We start from the raw sequence: 13,741 nt of genomic DNA on the forward strand, positions 1-13,741 counted from the left end.
AGCGAGACTCTGGAGAATCTGAACGCTATTTGCCTCGTGGAGCGCAGATTTTCCTAGAATAGTTTGCAGACTCCAAATAGAGAGCCTCTAAATGTTAGAAAAGCAAAATCCCCCCTCAAGTGATCCCATTTTTGGAAATTATACCCCTTTTGGAATTTATCTACAGGTGTAATGACCAGTGGCGTATCCAGGGGGGGCAGCCGGGGCATGTGCCCCAGGCGCAGCCGACAGGGGGGCGCCAGAGGGCCGCCTGATGATGTGGCGGTCCAAGGAGGCTCCTTGTAGAGTCATACCCAGCGGTCAGCAGGGGAGCGGGAGCTGTCTAATTATACTCACCTGCTCCCGGTGCGGTCCATGCAGGTCCCTGGCTCCCCTGCGCCCCAGCTTCTTCCTGTACTGAGCGATCACATGGTACTGCTCATTACAATAATAAATATGCAGCTCCACCTCCCATAGGGGTGACGCAATCGTTATGCTGATGGGAGCACAGAGGGGCGCACTCCCTGTGTGATGATCCTCGATGTCACTATTGATGGCGGCATCAAAGGGGATAAACATCTACGATCGGTGCTAGCACCAGTCGTGGGCATTGCTGTCGGGAGTCAGCTCTAACTGAGCTGATACCAGATCCCGATTGCAGCCACACTCAACATGAGCCCATGCTATCATCGCTCTATGCATATACTTTGCTTTGCGGGAGCAGTATATGTACTGCGCATGTCGGGAAGGGGTTTAAAGCAGATGGATTTATAATGTTATACAAAGTGGAGATTTATTTTACTATCCAACAGGGCTTTGACAAAAATGTAACCACAATAGAAAAAGAAAGGTTCCATTCACATTCCTATGTAGTTATGCATGGTTTTTTTTTTTTATCACACTTTGAATACACTTATGATATCATTATGTAAGAGGTATACATGAACTATAGAAGCTTACCAGCCCAGGCCTCCAAACAAATGGACTATCAGGGTGCAGTGGACCCTATTAAAGATGGCAGAGAGCTTCTATATTTTGACCATAATATTAACTAATACCTCACATATATTGATATGTGTTTTTTGCACTTTTTTATCTTTCAGGGTGCAGTTGGGCCCAGATGGTTCTGTAAACTGTGGCCTCTGTTCGCACAGGATGCTTTTGGTTAGCACTTGGCAGCCTGCCTGATAGAGTATGGGCGTCATTAATAGGCTGTAAGCCAGATGCTCTGCATCACCTGTATGTGAATAACACCGCATACAGATTAGTATCTTTTGTGCACTAATATACCAAACAGCCACCCCCTCCATGGATTGGTAGGTTGACAGTGGTGGTTTCATCGGTATTGCTGCACCTGTGTTGCTGCCATCTTTAATCGGGTCCACTGCACCCTGATAGTGTATTTGTTTGGAGGCCTGGGCAGGTAAGCATCTCTGCCTTTTTTCTGGTGTTTTTTGAAAAATTATTGGAGAATTTCTAAGTCCTATTTTGTGTCAGTGAGCTCTTGGGTGTACAGTGTAGCAAAGTGAGGAGCGATGAGCAGGGATTGTGGAATCCAGCACCAAGAAAATATTTAATGTAAATATAAAAGTCAAATTTATTGAAGTAACTCCATTAAAAAGGTATAAAAAAGCCATAAAAAATCAAGATACATCTGAACATTACAAGTCTTGGACCACCACTTGTTCATATTCATAGGTTAATACGCAGCTATGAATAAGGACTAGTGCTGGTCCAAAACATATAAGGTTCAATATATTTCTTGATTTTTGCACCCTAAGGTACTTAACCACAGCACCATTAATTAACGGCGCTGTGGAAAAAGTGTATAGCGCCCCCCAGGGTCAGATTTTCTCTGGGGTCTCGGTTGCTGGGAGTAGCCGAGACACCAGAGAACATGATTCGGGTCGGTTTTTCCCAACCTCCTGGTTGCGATCGCCAGTAATTAAGCGTTTACCGACTTTCGCAAAAAAACGCGATTTGCCATTTAATTTCTCTGTCCTCCGATGTGATCGCACATCAGAGGACAGAGAAATGGGGTCCCAGATCACCCACCAATACTCACTCGTCTCCCCCGGTGCTCCTCGTGGTTCCCCATGGGTGCTGCTATCCTCTTCCGGCAAAAAAATGGTAGGCGCATGCGCAGTGCGTCCACCGGCTGGCACCCATCAGATCTTTGTGGTCTCGGCTGCCGGGGGTATCTGAGACCCCAAAGAACATGATTGGAGTTGGTTTTTACCAACCCCTGTTTTACGATCGCCAGTAATTAACCATTTACCAGCAACCGCAAAAAAATAAAGGGGTGTGTCATTCTCTGTCCTCTGATGTGATCGCACATCAGAGGACAGAGGAATAGGGGATCAGGGACCCTGTCATACTTACCAGTGTCACTGGATCCTCATGCTTCCTCTCCTGGCCGCCGTCTTCTTGCTCCGGTAAGAAAATGGTGGGCGTATGTGCAGTTATCTGCCGGCCGGCAGAGGAAGATTCTTCCTATTTTCATTTTGGTCACTGTGATAGATCCTCTCACAGTAATCAAAATAAAAAAATAGTAAATAACCCCCCTTTATCACCCCCTTAGTTAAGCAAAAATAATAAAATAATAAAAATGTATGTATTTCCATTTTCCAGTTAGTGTTAGGGTTATGGCTAGGGTTAGGGTTGGGGTTAGGGGTAGGGTTAGGGCTAGAGCTAGGGTTAGGGCTAGGGCTGGGGCTAAATTTAGGGTTAGGGTTGGGGCTAAATTTAGGGTTAGGGTTGGGGCTAAATTTAGGGTTAGGGTTGGGGCTAAAGTTAGGGTTAGAGTTGGGATTAGGGTTAGGTTTGGATTAGGGTTTGCATTAGGGTTAGGGTTGGCATTAGGGTTAGGGTTGGCATTAGGGTTATGTTTGGGATTAGGATTAGGTTTGGGATTAGTGTTAAGGTTAGGGTTGGGATTAGGGTTAGGGGTGTTTTGGGATTAGGGTTGGGATTATGGTTAGGTTTGAGGTTAGGGTTGAGATTAGGATTAGGGGTGTGTTAGGCTTAGGGTTGTGATTAGGGTTAGGGATGTGTTGGAGTTAGGGTTGGAGTTAGAATTGGGGGGTTTCCACTGTTTAGGTACATCAGGGGGTCTCCAAGCGTGACAGGCAATTTTGCACTCAAAAAGTCAAATGGTGCTCCCTCCCTTCTGAGCTCTGCAGTGCACCCAAACAGTGCTTTACCCCCACATATGGGGCATCATTCTACTAAGTACTAACACTGGCCAACAGTGAAAATGTTTCTGAAATGAAAATAGCTGGTTTGTAATAATTTTAGCATCCTAAAAACGAATATGTTACTTAAAAATCATTATTAGCTCTTGTTGCTGAGATACAGGTCATCCCCTTCACCCCCGGAGCTTTTTCCGTTTTTCCGTTTTCGTTTTTCGCTCCCCTCCTTCCCAGAGCCATAACTTTTTTATTTTTCCGTCAATTTGGCCATGTGAGGGCTTATTTTTTGCGGGACGAGTTGTACTTTTGAACGACATCATTGGTTTTACCATGTCGTGTACTAGAAAACGGGAAAAAAATTCCAAGTGCAGTGAAATTGCAAAAAAAGTGCAATCCCACACTTGTTTTTTGCTTGCCTATTTTGCTAGGTTCACTAAATGCTAAAACTGACCTGCCATTATGATTCTCCAGGTCATTACGAGTTCATAGACACCTAACATGACTAGGTTATTTTTCACCTAAGTGGTGAAAAAAAATTCCAAACTTTGCAAAAAACAAAACAAAACAAAATTGCGCCATTTTCCGATACCCGTAGCGTCTCCATTTTTCGTGATCTGGGGTCGGGTGAGGGTTTATTTTTTGCGTGCCGAGCTGGCGTTTTTAATGATAGCATTTTGGTGCAGATACGTTCTTTTGATCGCCCGTTATTGCATTTTAATGCAATGTCGTGGCGACCAAAAAAACGTAATTCTGGCGTTCCGATTTTTTTTCTCGTTACGCCGTTTTGCGATAAGGTTAATGCTTTTTTTTTATTGATAGATCGGGCGATTCTGAACGCGGCGATACCAAATATGTGTAGGTTGGGGGTTTTTTTTATTGATTTATTTTGATTGGGGCGAAAGGGGGGTGATTTAAACTTTTATGTTTTTTTTATTTTTTTCACATTTTTAAAAACTTTTTTTTTTTACTTTTGCCATGCTTCTATAGCCTCCATGGGAGGCTAGAAGCAGGCACAGCCCGATCGGCTCTGCTATGCAGCAGCGATCATAAGATCGCTGTTACACAGCAGAATTGCAGGTGTGCTGTGAGCGCCGACCACAGGGGGGCGCTCACAGCCACCGGCAATCAGTAACCATAGAGGTCTCCAGGACCTCTATGGTTACCTTCCTGATGCATCGCCGACCCCCGATCATGTGACGGGGGTCGGCGATGCGCTCATATCCGGCCGCACGGCCGGATGCGGTAGTTAAATGCCGCTGTCTGTGTTTGACAGCGGCATTTAACTAGTTAATAGCGGCGGGTGATCGCGATTTCACCCGCCGCTATTGCGCGCACATGTCAGCTGTAAAAAACAGCTGACATGTCGCGACTTTGATGTGCGCTCACCGCCGGAGCGCACATCAAAGCGGGGGTCCCGACATGTGACGTACTATACCGTCACATGTCGGGAAGGGGTTAAGATTATTATGCAGGAAAATAGGGAAATTTTGAATTTTCAACAAATGTGTATTGGTAAACCTGATTACAGACCTGTTGAACCAATGTCAGCCATTTTATTCATTGTGTCTGCATAGTTTGTACTAATTGAAGTCTCTTTCTCTTGTTGCAGTAATTTTGTGGAGAGAATTTACACTTTGAAAATGCCTCGTAAATGTGCAAATATTGTTAACAATTTTTGTTACGTGTGTGGTTATGTGACATTTGCCAACCAAAGAAGACCAATTACTCCACTTGTGAAGACTGCTTACCATCATTACTTTGGTGTAAAGGTTGGTGATCAGGAGAAGCCCTGGGCTCCACACATTTGCTGCAATAGTTGTTCAGTAAATCTGGTTGCATGGTTGAAGAATAAAGGACGTTCTATGCGTTTTGGTGTGCCAATGATTTGGAGGGAGCCAAGAAATCATGTAGACGACTGCTATTTCTGCATGGTTGCTCCTCTTCAGCATGGCATGTCAAGAAAAAAGAAGGGGACTATTGAGTACCCTAACATCCCCTCGGCTATAAGACCAGTCCCACATGGGAAAGATCTTCCCGTTCCTCGCCCTCCAAAGGAATATGTACTGGAATCAGATCAGGAGGAAGAATCGCCCGGAAGTTCATCACAAGATCTTGAATATGATTCACAGTCTGCATCAAATGAACCACATTTGCTTTCTCAGGGTGAACTCAATGATCTGATACGCGACCTGGACCTGTCGAAAGAAAAGGCAGAGCTTCTGGCTTCAAGATTAAAACAATGGAACTTTCTACTGTACAATGTTAAAGTGACTGCCTATAGGGATCGACAAAGAGATTTACATGTTTATTTTAAAAAGCAAGACAATCTCGTTTTCTGCACCAGTGTTGATGGTTTAATGTCCGCTATGAATGTTCAGTACAACCCACTAGATTGGAGACTTTTCATCGACGGTTCAAAGGTTAGTTTAAAAGCTGTACTATTGCACAATGGAAATGTTCTTCCTTCCGTTCCTGTAGGCCATGCTGTTTGCATGAAAGAAACCTACAACAATATGAAACTGCTTCTGGACGCAATAAAATACAGTGACCACCAATGGCAGATCTGTGCAGACTTGAAAGTGGTTGCAATATTGTTAGGCATGCAGTTGGGATACACAAAATATTGCTGTTTCCTATGTGAGTGGGACAGCCGTGCTAGATCTTCTCACTACAATATAAAAGTGTGGCCTACAAGGGACAAAATGTGTCCTGGAATTAAGAATGTTCAACACTGTCCACTTGTTGAACGCAGTAAAATCATTCTGCCGGCGCTACACATTAAACTTGGTCTTATGAAAAATTTTGTTAAGGGAATGAACCAAGAAGGAAATGCTTTTAAGTACCTCAGAGGGAAGTTTCCACAACTCAGTGATGCTAAAGTGAAAGAAGGTGTCTTCATTGGTCCTCAAATTCGTGACCTACTTAGGGATGGAAATTTTGACGAGATCCTACAAGGCAATGAGAAGGCGGCATGGCAAGCCTTCAGAGATGTTGTACGTGGCTTCTTGGGAAACAGACGAGTTGATAACTATGTTGATATTGTGAATAACCTTCTTACGAAGTATCATAAATTAGGCTGCAACATGTCATTAAAAATACACTTTCTGGACTCTCATCTGGATTTCTTCCCGGACAATTGTGGTGCAGTAAGCGATGAGCATGGTGAGCGATTCCACCAAGATATTTTAAATATGGAACAAAGATATCAGGGCAAGTGGAATGCTTCCATGCTTGCAGACTACTGTTGGACATTAATCAGAGATGTACCAGAAGAAAACTTCAATAGACAAGCAAAAAGAAAGCGTTCTCGTGAATAGGTCTTGTCTGAACTGTTGTGTTCAGTTAATGTATTGTGTTCTTGCTATTTTAATCATATTTTAAACAATATTTCAAGTTTGAACACGACATTTGTGTGCAATTTATACTCTTGTAATGAATGCTTCTCGCTACCTACAGCACATACTTCCATGGTGTGTATCTAAAAAACGAGAGCTAATTAAACAATTCTGTGGGTATATTTGAGTTTCTCGACCCAAAATTAGTAATATTTGCCTATTTTCATCAAAGAAACATAAAAAAAGTTGTTTTTTGTTGGCCAGTGTAATTGGACAACAACTTTTGGTGTCCAGTTTCTCCTCTTACCCTTGCAAAAAAAAAAAAATTGGGGCTTAAAATTCATTTTTGTGATTTTTTATTTTCACGGCTCTGCGTCAAACTTCTGTGAAGCACTTGGGCGTTCAAAGTGCTCACTACACATAAGTTCCTTGGGGGGTCTAGTTTCCAAAATGGAGTCACTTGTGGGGGATTTCTACTGTTTAGGTACATCAGGAGCTCTGAAAATGCAACATGATGCCCGCAGGCCGTTCCATCAAAGTCTGCATTTTAAAACGTCACTACTTCTCACTAAACAGTGGTCCCCCCACATATGGGGTGTCAGCGTAGTCAGGACCAATTGTACAACACCTTTTGGGGTCCAATTTCTCCTGTTACCCTTTGGTAAAAAAATGGGGGGCTAAAAAAATCATTTTTGTGGAAAATAAAATATTTTTTATTTTCACGACTGCATTATAAACTTTTGTGAAGCACTTGGGCTTTCAAAGTGCTCACCACACATGTAGATAAGTTCCTTGGGGGATCTATTTTCCAAAATGGGGTCACTTGTGGGGGGTTTCTAGTGTTTAGGTACATCAGGGGCTCTGAAAATGCAACATAATGCCCGCAGACCATTCTATCAAAGTCTGCATTCCAAAACGACGTTTCTTCCCTTCCGAGCTCTGCCATGCGCCCAAGCATTGTTCCCCCCCGCACATGGGGTATCAGCGTACAGGTATCAAATATTTAAAAATTAACCTTTAATAGATCCCAATAAAATCCCATAGGGTATACACCCAGCCGGTCTGAGAGAAGAGAAAATAAGAAATAATAATACACCAAAGACAAATTACACCATTTAAAATTCCAAACAACCCCCCTCCTTTTGGGATAGGAGGAAAAAAGGTAGATGTATGTCACAATAGCTTCAAAATTGTGCTTCACCACAAAAGCCCGAAGGCCAAATCATATAAGAGGAGTTATGGATACCGCGCACTCTTTCCCCGTAGCATTATGATAGGCTTGTCTCCCCTGATGAACAGAACCAAGGGAAACGCGTCAGGAGCCACATTTCTGGGGATGATTTGATCAGGGTCCTGAATTTGTTCCAAGTAACGGGGTATTGTATGGATGTTCATAAAAGCCTCCCCTGGGATTCACAGATATTCTGAACCCTACGAATGCTTCTTGAAAACAGCAACGCTGGGTGAGATCATTCTGTGATTTATTAGAGATAATTAAATCTATGAAATAAGGTGTTGATTTGGCTTTCGGCTTTTGTGGTGGAGCACAATTTTGAAGCTATTGTGACATAAATCTACCTTTTTTCCTCCTATCCCAAAAGGAGGGGGGTTGTTTGGAATTTTAAATGGTGTAATTTGTCTTTGGTGTATTATTTCTTATTTTCTCTTCTCTCAGACCAGCTGGGTGTATACCCTATGGCATTTTATTGGGATCTATTAAAGGTTTTATTTTTAAATATTTGATACCTATATGTTTACCTTGCTGCTATACACTAATTTTTGATTGGTAAATAATTGAGTTTGGGTATCAGCGTACTCAGCATAAATTGGACAATACATTTTGGGGTCCAATTTCTCCTGTTACTCTTGAGAAGTTAAAAAAGTGTGATCTAAAAAAATCATTTTTGAGGAAAAAAAAGGATTTTTTATTTTCACGGCTCTACGTTATAAATTTCTGTGAAGCACTTGGGGGTTCAAAGTGCTCACCACACATCTAGATAAGTTTCTAAATGGGTCTAGTTTTCAAAATGGGGTCACTTGTGGGGGTGTCCACTGTTTGGGCACATCAGGGGCTCTCCAAACGCAACATGGCATCCGATCTCAATTCCAGCCAATTCTGCATTGAAAAAGTCAAACGGAAATCCTTCTCTTCCAAGCTCTGCCATGCGCCCAAACTGTGTTTTACCCCCACATATGGGGTATCGGTGTACTCAGGAGAAATTTCACAACTTTTCAGGTCTAATTTCTCCGGTTACCCTTGTAAAAATAAAAGTTTGGGGGCGAAAAGATCATTTTTGTAGAAAAAATGTAATTTTTTATTTTCACGGCTCTACGTTAGAACCCCCAAGTGCTTCACAGACGTTTATAACGTAGAGCCGTGAAAATAAAAAATTACATTTTTTCTACAAAAATTATCTTTTTTCCCCAAAACTTTTATTTTTGCAAGGGTAACAGGAGAAATTAGACCTGAAAAGTTGTTGTGAAATTTCTCCTGAGTACGCTGATACCCCATATGTGGGGGTAAAACACAGTTTGGGCGCATGGCAGAGCTTGGAAGAGAAGGATTTCCGTTTGACTTTTTCAATGCAGAATTGGCTGGAATTGAGATCGGACACCATGTCATGTTTGGAGAGCCCCTGATGTGCCTAAAAAATGGAAACACCTGACAAGTGACACCATTTTGGAAACTAGACCCCTTAGGGAACTTATCTAGATGTGTGGTGAGCACTTAGAACCCCCAAGTGCTTCACAGAAGTTTATACTGTAAGTGCTCACTACACATCTAGATAAGTTCCCTAAGGGGTCTAGTTTCCAAAATGGTGTCACTTGTCAGGGGTTTCCATTGTTTAGGCACATCAGGGGCTCTCCAAACACGACATGGTGTCCGATCTCAATTCCAGCCAGTTCTGCATTGAAAAAGTCAAATGGTGCTCCTTCTCTTCCAAGCCCTGCCGTGCACCCAAACAGTGGTTTACCTCCACATATGGGGTAGCAGCGTTTTCAGGAGAAATTGCACAACAAATTTTGTGTTTCACCTTCTCTTTTTAGAATGGTGTCAAGTTTGGGCATTTTCTTTTATGTACACCCCTCAAAATGACTTTAAATGTGAGATAGTCCCTAAAAAAAATGGTTTTGTAAATTTTGCTGTAAAAATGAGAAATCGATGGTCAAATTTTAACCCTTATAACTTCATAACAAAAAAATTTGTTTCCAAAATTGTGCTGATGTAAAGTAGACACGTGGGAAATGTTATATATTAACTATTCTGTGTGACATATCTCTCTGATTTAAGGGCATAAAAATTCAAATTTTGAAAATTGCTAAATTTTAAAAATTTTCACCTTATTTCCATTTTTTTCATAAATAATCGCAAGTAATATCGAAGAAATATTACCACTAACATGAAGTACAATATATCATGAAAAAACAATGTCAGAATCAGCGCTATCCGTCAAAGTGTTCCAGAGTTATAACCTCATAAAGTGACAATTTTCAGAATTGTAAAAATTGGCTCGGTCATTAAGTACCAAATTGTCTCTGTCTCTAAGGGGTTAAAAAAGAGCGACATGCAGACACTAATGTATCCACGCTAGTGATTTCACTTATGACCTGCTTATAATATAAAACCTATAACAAAAATGTAGACAGAGATGTGTGTCACCCCAGAGTCCGGTTGCCACGGTGACATTGCCTCCCTCTAAGGGGTGATGCCATGCCTGGAGGCAAGAAGGAAGGTCCCCATGCCAGGAAACACAGTGTACATGTCAATTCCTGCGCCGGGCAAAAAGGGGAGCTTCCTTATAAATTCTGGCCAGCAGGTGGGGTTAGTGAGTCAGAAAGAAGTCAGCTAATAGAGTAAACATGGGAGTTGTCATGGAAACGGGAGCCAGCTGGAGCTCCTGGCATGACAGTGAGAGAGGAGAGTTGGGACTTGGTCTGTGGAGAGGGAAGGGACAGGAGCAGAGACAAGAGCTCAGGGAAATAAAAACAGCATATAGCTGACCCCAAAGCGCTGCAGATAGAAGAGTGCTGATAGAAAGGGACACCAGAGTCCTTGGCTGTGGGGGTGCTGTACACCCTGACAGCCGAATCTGGAGGGCAGGGGACTGCAAGTTCCCTATCCACACAAAACACCTGAAGGCACGGTAGCATACCAAGAGCCCTGGGCTGACAGTGAAAAGGATAGTGCCTGTGAAATAGGCTCTTGTTGTCTACCATACAGGTTAGAAATCATCACCCAGGAGAGGGCCGCAGCTTAGCTACAAGCAGCAGTGACCCTAAAAGAAAATGCCTGAAAGCCTCCAGGCAAGCCAAACTCAATCCGTCATCTGTAATTGGTACCCCAGATTTCATCTACTTTCAAGTAAAAGGTAAAGAAAACTGCCCACTCTGTGTCCTTCACTTATTCTCTGCACCCCAACATTCACCACCATTTGAACAATCAAATATATTTGCCCTGGGGCCCCACTGTACCCATGGAGAGCTGAACCATCTTTGCTGCATCACCATCAGACCCAATGGACCTAAACCGCAGTGTTGGCCACCCATTGCCGAACACCACGGGTGGCGTCACGACCAAACACCACATAATTATCCTCCATTTTATGATATGGCCAGGGCAACAGAAACAGATAACGGCCCAGTGACCTCCCCCATAGAACTGTCCGGTCCGATTCCGGGTACTCAACAGCCCTGGTGGGTGCGTCAGATGTGACAAGAACCCCAAATTTCTGTGCCAGAGACTATTAGCTTAAATATTTTGGCAAGTCATTTTTTTATAATATTGATCAGTTAAATTTATTTTACCACATGAAAACCATTTGCATCTGATGTGAAAGCAGAACCTCCTCTACCAGCAATGTTGTAGCTGTGATGGAATTCAATAAATATGTAGCCATGTGCTTTAATGTAATTTCACATGCAAAACTCTCAATAAAGTGAACATTTAGAATTGAGAGTCCTCAGTGGTTGATACCTTTTAATGGCTTATTGAAAAGATGGTAACAAATTGCAAGCTTTCGAGACTACTCAGGTCTCTTCAAAGTCTCGAAAGCTTGCAATTCAGCATTTGTATTAGTCTATGCCTGATGAAGGGACCTGAGTAGTCTCGAAAGCTTGCAATTTGTTATCATCTTTTCAGTTAGCCATTAAAAGGTATTAACCACTGAGGGCTCTCAATTCTAAATATTTTTCTATCTACTGGCTAACATGGTACCAAGATATATATCTTTCCTGTATTAAAGTGAACAGAGAGAGATGTGCATGCATGGCTTCCTCTGTAGTAACATCTTCTACATGTTCTACATCATCAGTCAGAACAAAGGATCTGGGCACTATATTCTGGGCCCATAATTATCAGACATTTAGAGCATATCCTGTGTTTATTCCATGCATGTCTGAAATGAGATAACCCTTGTATTTTAGTTTTTCATGCTTTGTTTTTTTACAGCTTTAGCTTTATAGAGATGAGCAAACCTTTAAAGGTTCGGTGCACAATATTGTACAGTTTCAACTGTCTTTCACTAGGGGGACTTGTCAGGGAGTCACAAAAACACTGAACTTTAGGAAGGCAAGGTTTGACCAGCTTAGAGATGCCCTTAATCTGGTAGACTGGGACAATATTCTCAGAAATAAGAATACAGAAAAAAAATGGAAAATGTTTAAGAACATCCTAAATAGGCACTGTAAGCGGTTTATACCTTGTGGGAATAAAAGGACTAGAAATAGGAAAAACCCAATGTGGCTAAACAAAGAAGTAAGACAGGCAATTAACAGTAAAAAGAAAGCATTTGCACTACTAAAGCAGGATGGCACCATTGAAGCTCTAAAAAACTATAGGGAGAAAAATACTTTATCTAAAAAACTAACTAAAGCTGCCAAAAAGGAAACAGAGAAGCACATTGCTAAGGAGAGTAAAACTAATCCCAAACTGTTCTTCAACTATATCAATAGTAAAAGAATAAAAACTGAAAATGTAGGCCCCTTAAAAAATAGTGAGGAAAGAATGGTTGTAGATGACGAGGAAAAAGCTAACATATTAAACACCTTCTTCTCCACGGTATTCACGGTGGAAAATGAAATGCTAGGTGAAATCCCAAGAAACAATGAAAACCCTATATTAAGGGTCACCAATCTAACCCAAGAAGAGGTGCGAAACCGGCTAAATAAGACTAAAATAGATAAATCTCCGGGTCCGGATGGCATACACCCACGAGTACTAAGAGAACTAAGTAATGTAATAGATAAACCATTATTTCTTATTTTTAGGGACTCTATAGCGACGGGGTCTGTTCCGCAGGACTGGTGCATAGCAAATGTGGTGCCAATATTCAAAAAGGGCTCTAAAAGTGAACCTGGAAATTATAGGCCAGTAAGTCTAACCTCTACTGTTGGTAAAATATTTGAAGGGTTTCTGAAGGATGTTATTCTGGATTATCTCAATGAGAATAACTGTTTAACTCCATATCAGCATGGAGCATCATCAGCATCATCAGTTTTTATGAAGAGGTAAGCTATAGGCTGGACCACGGTGAGTCATTGGACGTGGTATATCTCGATTTTTCCAAAGCATTTGATACCGTGCCGCACAAGAGGTTGGTACACAAAATGAGAATGCTTGGTCTGGGGGAAAATGTGTGTAAATGGGTTAGTAACTGGCTTAGTGATAGAAAGCAGAGGGTGGTTATAAATGGTATAGTCTCTAACTGGGTCGCTGTGACCAGTGGGGTACCGCAGGGGTCGGTATTGGGACCTGTTCTCTTCAACATATTCATTAATGATCTGGTAGAAGGTTTACACAGTAAAATATTGATATTTGCAGATGATACAAAACTATGTAAAGCAGTTAATACAAGAGAAGATAGTATTCTGCTACAGATGGATCTGGATAAGTTGGAAACTTGGGCTGAAAGGTGGCAGATGAGGTTTAACAATGATAAATGTAAGGTTATACACATGGGAAGAAAGAATAAATATCACCATTACACACTGAATGGGAAACCACTGGGTAAATCTGACATGGAGAAGGACTTGGGGATCCTAGTTAATGATAAACTTACCTGGAGCAGCCAGTGCCAGGCAGCAGCTGCCAAGGCAAACAGGATCATGGGGTGCATTAAAAGAGGTCTGGATACACATGATGAGAGCATTATACTGCCTCTGTACAAATCCCTAGTTAGACCGCACATGGAGTACTGTGTCCAGTTTTGGGCAGCGGTGCTCAAGAAGGATATAATG

The sequence above is a fragment of the Ranitomeya variabilis genome, chromosome 3 (assembly GCF_051348905.1).
Source record: "Ranitomeya variabilis isolate aRanVar5 chromosome 3, aRanVar5.hap1, whole genome shotgun sequence".
NCBI lineage: Eukaryota > Metazoa > Chordata > Amphibia > Anura > Dendrobatidae > Ranitomeya > Ranitomeya variabilis.